Below are 12911 nucleotides of genomic sequence, written 5' to 3' on the forward strand. Positions count from 1 at the left end.
ATTTATCCTGATCAAGCTAAATCAAAATGTAATCAGATAAAGATAATAAGGTTTCTGTACTATGATTAAGATGGAAACCACTCTGATCACCGTTTAAAACTTTGTTCTCTTGAATAAAGTCTGTAAGCTGAGAGAGAACTATTCTTTTTCCCATTAATTTAGCTACAGTGGGAAGATTTGAGATGGGCCTATAGCTTGAAACAGTCAGGAGGTAAGATGGCCTTTTTTAGGGTTGGTGTAAGAATGGCCATCTTAAGACAAAACATAAAGGAAAATCTCCTTGGGCAAGAGAGAGATTCATAATAACAGTAATGATGGCCCAAACTAATTAAAAGACCTACTGGGCATGGATCTAATGGACAATGAGAAGCTCTGAGTGACTTTAAAGCCATCTTGACTTCTGTACTGGCGACTACCTCAAACTGGGACCAAAAGGTCAGCTGGGCCTCAGAGTCCAATGAGTACATATCCGTAGAGACAGCTGCCCAAATTGAGGGGGTTGAAATGCCCGTGTCCAAACAATAAGTAGCAAAATGTTCACAGTCCAAACTACTACTAGTAAAAGTATTGGGGGCTGAGCAAAAATATGATTTTTTTTTTTTTGTGAAAATAAAAGTAGCCCTATACTTAGAACGAGTCAGAATAAACTCAGCTTTGGTGGATTCACTTTTCTGGTGCCACCAACGGCATTCAGCACCTCTCATTTTCCTTTTAAGGCCAGTGAGCTCCTCAGAAAACCAGAGCACATGCTTTCTAACCAATGAGGATTGGTTGTCCTCAAAGAGGCAATGTCATCTAAAACGTTTGACAATGTCTTATTAAAAGAATCAACTATGTGCAAGAAGACATCATCAGCAAATGGATCACTGTGCCCCAAGCCTCATTTATTAACAAACTTATCTAAATCAATGGGACCTTGAAAGGATTTGTGAGCCCTACATTTGACAAAAGATTGATTAAAACATGAAAAGACAGAATGATTTGAAACAGTTAAGTTTATAGATAGCTGTAGTGTGCCATGACTCTGTTAGACTTAGGGTGATGATGTTAAATTTTTTGATGAGTTACAGTTCAGCAGTTTTATGCTGGAGTGTTCCTTTGAAGTTCCTTTTTTAGGAGTATGGCAACCTTAAAGTCAGATGGAGAATGTTCTGGAATGTTGAAATGTTCTCCTACTGGTTTCTGAATGTTGCTATTTCTAATGTCAGGTTTATGAACATTTGTTTCCTTAGGGATTGACCTGTTTGTCCTATGTAGATAACAGATGGTCCTGTAGCAGCATGTTCCTGGGTATTTGTCTAACTCTGATCTGTTTTCTTACCTCATTGGTGGGCACTATAATTCCAAAAATGTCCATTGTAATTTCTCCAGATGGGAGTCCCTCTCCAAGGGGTCAGAACAGATGCAATTGTACTGTAGGGCATGGCTGTAGACAATGGACCTGGTGGGAGGGGGTGGGTGGAAGCTGGAGGAATATAGGTATGTTTGGCAGTCTGTGGGTTTCCAGTGTAATGTGGTTCTTATGTGTCTCTCATATAGTTGGACAGTGGTGTCCAGAAAGTGAACTTCCTGTGTGGATTATTTTAGGCTCAGGTTGATGGTGGGAGTCTGAGTTCTTGGTGGAATTCTTTAAGTGCTTCAAGTCTAAGGGTCCAGATGATGATGTCATCAATGTACCTTAGGTAGAGGAGCGGCTTCTGGGTGTAGGAGTTGAGGAAACATTGTTCTAAATGGGTTTCTGAAGGGAGAGTTAGTTTTCCCACATATTGCCAGTTTTATGGTCTGATCAAATTTGCGTTTGACACTTTTCACTTACCTTAGTTGTCAGTAGTCTGTACTTTAATGTTATTAATACTGTTTCCACACCTGCCTGCCTAATTCAGTGCTTTCTGTTTGTTCTGTAGTCCTGCCCCCATCCAATCCCCATATAGTTTACCCACCTCTATACTAAACTTCATGCATCTGATGAAATGGACCCTCCTTAAAAGATCGTCTCAATAAATTGGTTAGTTTAAAAGGTGCTACCCACCTCTTGTCATTTTTGCTACACTAGACTAACACAGCTATCCCTCTGAAAAACTGGTCTAGTTCTCTTTTCTCATGTGCGAACAACTCGAACTGCTACTGCAGTTACTTCTATAGTTCCTTATAGTTTCAGCTTTCTTTACATACAGTTAAAATCCTGATGTCACAGATTATACCTTATCCTCTGCATTCCTCTAACAAACATTCCATTTCTATCTCACATTCAGACTCCTCCCTCAGAGTCCTTAAGAGTCCTTGAAAGGGGAAAATTGCAAGGTGGCGATACTCCTGGGAATAGGAGGAAAATCATGTGTTTTTAATAGTCAGGATGCTAGCCTCCTGATAGGGACTAAAACACAAAAATATAGAAAAAAAAATCATACATTTATGAATCCCATTCTTTGTTTATATACATTTCTCAAAACCTATTTCTTTTAAGACTTTTTTGAATTGTCCAATTAGTTTAGAGTGCATTTCAGAAAATTCTCACAGTGAAGTGACAGGTTTTATTTTTTAATCTGTAAGAGAGACACTTCCTTAGATCTGTAAAGGGTAGTGTTAGTAAACATGCAGATTATATTTCATTGCAGTTACATAGTGCATGAAAAAATGTATGGTTTGAATTTTGATTGGTGTTAATTTTCACAAGTGTCTGACTTGTGCTATATCCATGTTTATCATGCTATGTTTAATTGTAATAAGTCATGTGCTTTAATGGCTTGGCCTTTCCTAGTAATGCTAAGTCCTTTCTCTTACCAAAGAATCTCCCTCATATTTGGAAGACTGAAGAAAAGTTTCTAAGGGGAAATGAACATGTTTAGACAGAAAATTAAAGAGCATGTTAAATGCAGCAGTAGCAAAAATAAAATAAAATTGTATTTATTAAAAATTCTTATATTCTGGAGATAGAGGGTCAATGGAGCAAGTATGGTGGTTATGTCCAGTAATTGTTTTGTTTTGGTACATGATTAATAGACTGATTTTGGATATTATGGGTATTCAAATGTTTAAAAAGACCCGTTGTCTTTTCTGCTTTTGGCACTGGTTGAGGGGATGCCGAAGAAAACCGATTGATTGGTTATTCACATTTTGACTGTGGCTCAGTGGAAGGACAGAAATGTACTGGACAAACCTTTGGTGTACAAAAGACTTTTATCTATCAGATGGAGAATTTGACAGCCTTGAAAAAGAATAGAGTGGAGGAATTTAAAACTGTTTGGTCGGTCTTTCAAACTTGGTTGGCAGACAAAAGTAAGGCCTTTCTACTGCAATGAGAGAAGGGGAAAGGAGGTTAAACTGTGCAGTTAATGTTGTGGTTGTATTTCTGGAAAACTCTGAATAAAAAATTGCTTCCAGTGACATCGTCCAGCGTGGATTACAAACATTCAATATAATAAAATCACATTTCACATATCTTATAATTCAGCATTATAACTTTTTGACAGTAATAATAAAACATTCACAACAAAACAACAAACCTTACCCATATATATATCTTTAAATAAAGTTTTAAGTAATTTTCTGAAATGCTCCTGCATCTCTCAACTTCTGTGGCAATTTGTTCCATACTGTGACAGCTGCATAAGAGAGAAGCCCTCGACCGTGTCCATTCTAGTTTATAATTTTTTACATTGTAAGGATTTTCAAAGATCTCTTATTAAGTGGACCCTTTTCAGAATTGCCGAAATGAGAACGGTTAAAATGCTTACTACTGTAGTGCAGCAACAAAACTGCGTAAATGAAGGAATGGGGGCTCAGCAGCAGCTCATTGGGAACTGGCTCAGCAGGATGAATCAGTCCTGTTAATTCAATTTACTTTTCTTTGCTACAAGCATCACAGTAGGGAAAATGAATGTAAAACAGGTGAGTCAAACAAAAGCTTAAAATGGTATATTTTCTCAGAATGTGCACAGATAAACTAAATTTGCTATTCAGAGCTTTTATAGTGATTAGATCACTTTTGCAAGCATTTATTTTAATAGTTCTAGATGCAGTGGTAAACAGAGTGAGAAGACTGAAGAAACATTTTGTCCAGTTTTGCTGACCTCCACTAACACTCTAAAGTTTACAGTTTATTAAAATGTATGAATCGCCAAATAGTACAAGACTGTGTAGACTATTTACAATTTAAAAAAACCCATACACAATTGCAATAGTAGAAGGACAAGATAAATTAAAGGGTAATCACTTTAAAGGAAACTGCTCATCATATCAGCTTTAAATTAATCATTAGAGATGACATGATCATGCATAGGCCAAATTAAGCAAATAAGTCTTAAGCCTGGCTCTGAAGATCAGTCTCGAGCCTCAATACTGCGGGTAAGGAGTTCCAGAACTGTGGAGCTGCAATGGAGAAAGTTCTCTCTTGTCCCTTGAAAAGAGCAAAAAAATCCAGGCTCCACTTTGATTCGCCCCCAGAAAAGGATCATAAAATATTGGATGACTTTGGGAAGAAAGTCTTCCAAGATTCCATGCTATTGACTTGGATCTAGCAGCAGCAATTTTATATGGTGCAATATCAGATCTAAGGAAGGTCAACTAATCTCTCCACAGCCCCTTCATGACATCTACTGAGGGCAGTCTATGAGGGATTTGACACACCAGCAAGAACATTAGTGGACTCAATAACGGCACAGCTTATGGCATAGCTGCGAGCAAGTGGCATATGGTAGAACGTCCATGTCAAGTTGGCAGATCTCCTGTGCCTAGGTGACAACCTCTTTGGAAAGAAATTGACAATTGCCCAAATCAAAGATCAGAATGTTGCAGTGCAATCCCTCTCCACAGGGAGTGACCAGGCATCTACATTGCAATGCTTCTGCCTGCACTACAAGAGGCCCTTCTTCCAAAGGAGACCCTACTGGCCTTTCCATAGCTATTGTCAGCCCCCATACCAACTGCCACATCCTTAACAGGCATCTTCCCAACTAAGAGGAAGATAAAGAGATGGACACCAAGAAAAACAATTGCCACAATTGGTGACGAAACCGCAGTAGAAATTTTAAATTCATCATTGCCACAGCAATTGATACTTGTAGAGGGCAGAATTAAAAACTTTGCAACATCATGGTCTCAAATAACATTGGACCTATGGGTGTTAACAATAGTTCAAAAGGGTTGTTGCCTAAATTTCAAGAGCCAGCCTCCAATACCCCATCTATCCTTACTTCCGCTTGATCAGTTCCAATTAAGCCTTCTACATCTGGAAGTACAATCCCTCCTGAAGCAGAACGCCATACAAGAAATAGCCCACTCCTCAGTTCAGTCAGGGCTATTATGCCAAATACTTCCTCATCTCCAAAAAATTGGGGTGCGGTGAGGGTGTTTCCGGCCTATGCTAGACCTCAGGGCACTCAACAAGCACCTGCACTGGGAAAAGTTCAATATGACATCTCTGGGCACCATTCTGCCTTTCATCCAACCACAGGATTGGATGTGCTCCCTAGACCTCTAGGATGCTTATGCTCATATACTTATGCACCCATTTTCTTGGCATTAGCTATGTTTCATGCTGGGGACAAACATTATCAGTACAAGGCGTTCCCTTTTGGCCTATTGTCAGCCCAAGAGTTTTCACAAAGTGTCTAGCTGTGGCAGTAGCTCATCTGTGCTGGTCTGGAGTGCAGATATTTCCTCACCTGGATGACTGGTTGATAACAGCCCCCTCTTGGGAAGACCTCTGCTCTCAGATAGTTAACATCTGTCTGGAGGATCTTGGATTTGTAATAAAATATGAGAAATCAAACTTATATTCGACCCAGACGATACAATGTATAGGAGCTCTGATAGACTCACTTCAATCCAGGGCCTTCCTCCTGGATGACAGAGTTTAGAACCTTCGGAGCCTAGCAAGATGCATACAGCTACGGTTCACTACATCAGCGCAACTCAGTCTCGCGTTACTAGGACATCTAGCAGCAGCAATACATGTAGTCTCATTAATTCGTCTGCATATGAGACGATTGTAATGGGGGTTGAGAACGTAGTGGAATCAGTTACCTCATCCTCTATCATCAGGAATTATAACTGAGTTCATGAAGAGGGATGTCAAATGGTGGCTATTTCCAGGGGTATTAGAATCAGGATCCCCAATTCAGCCACAATCACACCAAATCATACTCACCACAGATGCCTCCGCTTATGCTCCCCTGCCCCCATCTCCTACAATTCAAAACACAGGGTCTGTGGTTGCCCCAAGAGTCAAATCTATTAGAATTAAGAACAATATGTCATGCTCTCAAGGTATTCCAGCACATACTCCAAGGTCATACCAACAATCAAGTAGCAATGTATTACCTCAATGAGCAAGGAGGGACAGGGTCTTGGTCAGTCTGTCAGGAAACTTTGTCAGTTTGGAACTAGGCAAAGGTCAACCATGCACCCTTACAGACTGTCTACGTCCCGGGGATCGCAAACATAGAAGTGGACAGACTCAGCAGAGTATTCCGATCACACGAATGGGCTCTATTGCAGAAAGTAGCCCACCGCCTATTCCATTGCTGGGGGCACCCTTGGATAGACCTGTTTGTAATGGAAGAGAATAAAAAGATTGCCCATTTCTGCTCCCTGTATCCCAGCCATTACAGAGAGGACCAGGACGCAATCCTAATTTCATGGGCTCAGGGCTTCTATACACTTTCCTCCAATCCCACTAAAAGCAAAAACAGTGCAGAAATGTATGCAAGGTCATGTCAAGATGAAACTAATACCCCAGCATGACTGAGATAACCTTGGTATGCATACCTTGTACAACTTTCAGCAAGTCCACCACAAAGTCTGGGAATCAGCCCATCGCTACTTACCCAGGAGGAAGGATTGCTCCTTCACCCCTTGCAACTTTCCCTCAATCTCATGGTTTGGATATTGAATGCTCGACTCCTGTACATTTACATTTATCTAGCAGTGTTGAATACATTCTTAGCGAGGAGACAGTCTACGCAATGTAACTATGCCTTCAAATGGAACTGCTATACCAGATAGTGCAAGGATCACTCCCTAGATTCACTGACATGTGAACCTAGTCTATTACTAGACTTCTTCCATTCCCTTTCCAACAAGGGCCTCACAACCTCTTCCATTTGTGTGCACCTAAGCGTGATAGCAGCTTATCGCAGCCATGAGAACAGTAGTCCCATATTTTAGCACCCGCTCATCTCATGATTCGTGAAAAGCCTCATACACTTGCGTCCTCCATTGCAAAAGCCTCCAATGCCTTGAGATGTAAATATAGTTCTTCAAGGAGTAATGGAATTGCCACTCAAACCTTTGGGTAAAGCCGGATTAAAGTTTCTAATGTAGAAAGTTGTTTTCTTAGTCATTCACTCCAACAAGAAGGGCGAGTGAATTGCAGGTGCTAGTGCACTTCCCACCATACTTACAATTCTTCTATGACAAAGTAGTCCTGCGGACCCACCCAAAGTTCTTGCCAAAGGTGGTAACCACGTTCCACTTTGCTGCTTTCAATAAAAACATATTTTGCAAAAAAAAAAAAAGTCTTGTAATTTAGTCGCACCATAAATTTTTTTCCCCAACATGTTATATGACTCTGCTAATAGTTTTTTTTTTTCTTTTATCTGCTCACTCATTCTTCCATGCACACCACCACACTCACACAAAGTGACAATTTCATATCTCCTCCACTACCCACTCCACTGTGTACTACTTCACCTTATTATTACTTCAGAGTAGCTGGAAATTGTAGGATAAGGACTATCTTGTAAGGAGTATCAAGGTGAAACACTAAACTCCTCTTTTACAATGTATATACAGGTGTCTAGGTCCTTACTGTGTAAAGCTTCTCTTGGATCCACATGCTTTTTCCAATTCACAGAGTATTCTAAAGCCAAGAGGTGCCTTTGGAGTTCTGGCTGTAGATGATCGAAGAAGACCTTCTGTGCTTCCACATAAGGTTTCATAATCTTTCGATTTCCCATTGTAGCATCAAGCCATTCCATCTGCATCACCTGAGACATTTTCAATCTCCAGGCATCCAGTTTAGGCACTGTATCCTCTATTCAGATGAGAATACATTTACATGCAATTGCTAAGGCCAGCTGCACAAATTTTTCAACATCTTTAGGGTCATTCATAAAAATGCGTTATGGTGTTAAAGCATGCGATAATGCATTAACGCCATAACGCATCTAATAATCATGTTACCGCACAGCATGAATGCAAATTTTTTGAAGGGATGGGATTGGGGAGGGGTTTGGGCTAGATTAATTAAAATGAGGGGCAATATCGCACTGTGCAATAGCATAACGCATGTTATCACATGTTTTTAACGTGCAATGCAGTAATTCTAAAATTACCATAAACATGCCCCTTTTTCTTACCGCATTTTGATGAAACTAGGGGTTAGAGAGCTGTAGTGACACCTAGAATGTCCCCATTAAATGTTATTTTCCCTGATTTAGCAAGTTTGACTCCATTGCAGGGATGGATCAATGACAGTTTATTGTCCCCAAAATTTACCAGTTTAGCCCAACTCACAAAATCAATGCAACAAGGTTCCATTTTCAACCTGGCACATTACACACAGAGGGGACTGTGCCAGTTTCATCTGATGTTGCTTAAAAACATCAGTGAAAGTGTGGTGTAATATCTTATATTTCATTTCCCTCAGGTTAGAATCCTGTATATTTTGATAAAGTAATGTGAAGTATTGTTTGTTTTTCCGGAGAGATCTCCACCTCCAATATTCTGCTCCAGTAACTACTTAGAGAGCTCAGATAGTGGGATTGGTCACCATGTTTGCATAACCAATGCCACCTGGAGATGGAGTTTTTCTTTACTAAAGTATCCTGGAATGCGTGGGGCAAAGAAGTATTCAGTCACACGTTCGGTATCAGTCCTTTTGAATGATGACAGATAGTGTCCGCTTTGAAGAAAAGTGAAGAATTCTGTCGAGGGAATTCATTAATAGCACTGCAGTTCTGCGAAGGAGAGGCAAATGGGTATATCCTCCTCATATATATCCAAGATTGATTGATTGTATCCCCAGAGATCTCCAATTATGAAAAACAGCACCATATTCCAAACCAGGGGTAAAATCCTTATTTCCAGTCAAGGGCAATAATACTGATCTAGTTGCCTGCAAAACTCATTTCTTCCTAAACCATTTCCATGCCAGCATACATGGTTGTAACAGTATGTTTGTATTTACCATTTTTCTCAGATCCTTATCACTTGTGTGCAATAAAGACATTGGTGTCCATGGTTGGACCATGTGGTTAATCAAGCCTCTCTCATAATAAACATACTTGTCTGAAAACCATTTGCCAATAAAATGCAACTGACAAGCAACATTTTAAAACCTAAGATCTGGAAAATTTAGTTCACCAATTTTGTTGTTGCACAGCTGATGCTGTCTTGCAGGGTGAGCCAACACTGGAGCATTTGTAGCTTATATAAAATTTTTGGTATAATCGCCATCTTTAGAATAGTATATCTCCCTATAAAGGACAGAAGAGACTGCCATGCTTGTAAATGTGTTTTCACAGTAACAATAACCTCTCTAATATTTAAGGCATATACAGTTCTAGGAATCCAAATCCCCAGGTATTTCAGTTTGTCTGCCCATATTCAGGATCAGTTGCTAAAGCTTCAGATTTACTAAAGTTAATTTTTAAAACCGCTATTGATTGAAACTGTGAGAACAGCTGTACAATCGTGGATATACTCAATTTAGGACCATCAACAAATAATAAAATGTCATCTGCGAACATAGCAATTTTCAGCAGATACCCACCTACATTGAGATCCCAGAATCCCTTTTCTGCTCTTAGCTTTATGGTCAGCTGCTTAATTGCAACTCTGTCTAACTCCACTTTTAAGTGGAAAAGAGGACGACAAAGCACCATTTATGAGGATGCCTGCACTTGGAATTTTATACATCACCATGAGCCAGCTAAGCTTGTTACCATGTAAACCATATTGAGACAATACCCAAAACATAAAATCCCAGGTTAAGGAATCAAATGCTTTTTCAGCATCCAAGCTGAGGATTAGTGTTTCTTTGTTAACCCGTTGACTTAATGCCGCAATCAATCGTCTGATGCTCTCGACCTCGTGCCTTCCTTTTACAAACACCATTTGGTTGGCATTTATCACGTGGGGAAGGATTGCATTTATTCTGTGAGCCAATACCGCAGCCAGGATTTTCATGTCAACATTTATCAGAGAGAGAGAGAGGGTAATATAATCCATCCTCAAATGGATCTTTTCCCTTTTTAGATAATATAACAATTAATGGCTGATTTCATCTTTGATGGGATGGTGCCCCTTGGAATTAGCACATTATAAAAATTAGCTAAGGATGGGAGTACTGAAAACTTTAAAATCGTAAAATATTCTGATCCTAACCAGCATATCCCTGCCACCTTACCAAGCTTAAGGCCTTGTATTACATGGAAAATTTCACCCTTGCTGATCAATACATTCAGTTGATCCACTGGGAGAGCCTGGGCCATTGAAACATCTGAAAAAAGATTTTTTGTGCCCCCTCATTTAATTCTTTACACTTTTATATAGCCCTATATAGAATTCAAGAAAACAATTTGTGATTTCCTCAAGAGAGTGTTTTTAGGGGCCCCCTCTGTCCCTAATTCTAGAAATTCTATAAACCAAGCATGGATTAAATTTGCCAGAAGTCTGCTTGGTTTATACTTGATACTAAAAAAAAGCAAAGCAATTTGGATGCCCTCTGGAATAACAAATGATTAAGGGCTTCTCCTGCATAATCTACATCTTTAATTTTGGTCTGTCATGTTTGTGGTTTGCCCAGCCTGAGCTATCTTTAATGCTTTGATCAAATCAAGAATAGCAACATTTCTGACTCTATTGACCCATGCCACGTATGCAATAATGTGTCCGCACATAACCTCTTTTCTGGTTTCCCAAAGTAGCCCTGCCGAAGTCTCCGGATTGGAGTTAGTATTCAGATACTCGGCCCATTTTTCTTTCAAATACACATGAAATGACTCATCATGATATAACTCTGGGCTCATTTTCCAGGAAAAAGGCAAATGATGAGAAACTTCTAAATTCAAACTGTGTGACTGTCACATGATCAGATATAGAGAGTCTCTATCAAAGACTTCTGAACCCTGGGAAACAGTCCTACGAGCAAAAATAGTCAATCCTAGAGTAGGTTTAAATGGATTGGGGAAAAAAAGTGTAAACCCCCCATTACATCTACTAAGCCCAGCTCTCTGCAAAGAAAATTAATGCTCAAACTCTCATATCCTCACCTTAACTCCTTTGCAGGCCTACAGTCATATCCACGGTCAGCCACTATGTTAAAATCCCCCCCTCCCTACTAGTTTATATTCTGGAAAAACTAGCAATTGAGTTGCTATGTTTACAAAAAATTAATGTGAATAGGTTTTGGGGGCAAAAAGATTACATAGGACTATTTTTTTGACTGTACAGCATACCAAGAACAATAACATACCTGCCTTCAGCATCCTGGAAATAACGATCAACCTGAAATGGTAATTGTTTATGAACATGGAATAGACTTAGTTTTTGGGTACTTGCCTGGACTGGCCACTGTTGGAAACAGGATGCTGGGCTTGATGGACCCTTGGTCTGACCCAGTATGGCATGTTCTTAACAAGGATCACCACTCCCTGTTTGTGACTTAAAAAGGAAGAATATATGCATTGCCTTATCCATTCATGCTTTAATTTAGTGTGCTCTATATCATTCAAATGCATCTCCTGTAAAAACACGATTTGAGATTTTAATTGTTTAAACATATTTAATAATTTTTCACTGGCGAGTAGATCCTACCAACATTCAGAGTATATATTTTAGCCTTCCCTATGTTGTTCAAATGTTATCAGAATTGAAGAAACGCCCCTTTCATGATATGTATCATCAAAAAATGAACCCAAAAGGCCTCCCAGGCACCCAGAAACCTTCCACGCGTACCTATGACCATCCTCACATTTGCAGCCACCTCATACATCAGGAATTTGCCATCATTATAGTTACCAACACGTACATCCATCTCATTCTATTTTCACATTCCCTTCTCCCTCCTCACTCAAGCCTTATGTGGGACAACTATCGCCAGAATTTCTCTCTTCCCTCTGGAGTGTGCCCTATAGGTCTAAATAATACTTATGCTCACATTCCCATCCATTATGCTTCTAGGTGGATTCCTTCCACTATCAATACAGAATACTTCCCTTCGGCCTGTCAACAGCACTCGAGAGTATTCACCAAATGCCTAGCGGTAGTAGCAGTGCATCTGCAATGAAAAGGCTGTATTTGTATATGGTTTTTATTTATTATTTTTGTATGCTACTGTGAACTACTTTAGGAACAAGCAGGTAAAAAGAATTTTATAAATAAATAAGGCATTAGAGTCTTCCCATATCTAGACAACAGGCTTGTGACAGCAAATTCCCTGAAAAAAAAAAATCAATACAACTACTTCAATTATTGGGATTGCTGATGAATTTCGAGAAATCTTATCTAATTCCCTGTCAGAAAATGAAATTCATTGGACTCTGGATAGATCAACTTTCTGATGCAGATCAGACGACAGCTGAAGATGCAAAGGTTTTCATTGGCCATATGACGACAGAAATACATGTAATTCCATTCACCCGCTTTCACTTATGATTCCTGCATTGGGACCTTCATTCCCAATGGAGCCAAATCGCCTTTTGACAACTGAAGTGTAGATTTCTAAAGAAATGAACAGGAATTAGACTGGTGGCCAGACCCCTTCATTCTTCAGAAAGGATCATCCCTTCATTAGGAGTCTCTCAAAATAATATTGGCAATAGATGACCCTGAAAAAGGTGGGGGGATCCCACATAAGCCCCTTTCGAACTCAAGGGATTTGGCTATTCACAGAAAAACAATTCCAA

The 12911-nt window shown here is 39.6% G+C and overlaps 1 protein-coding gene across 2 annotated transcripts in view; it reads left to right on the forward strand.

Annotated features, from left to right (window-relative positions):
* HAT1 (histone acetyltransferase 1) overlaps nucleotides 1-12911 on the forward strand; it is a 195627-nt gene that overhangs the window by 17148 nt on the left and 165568 nt on the right. The gene's annotated exons all lie outside the window — the stretch shown is intronic.

Source organism: Rhinatrema bivittatum, chromosome 6, assembly GCF_901001135.1.
Source record: "Rhinatrema bivittatum chromosome 6, aRhiBiv1.1, whole genome shotgun sequence".
Lineage (NCBI taxonomy): Eukaryota > Metazoa > Chordata > Amphibia > Gymnophiona > Rhinatrematidae > Rhinatrema > Rhinatrema bivittatum.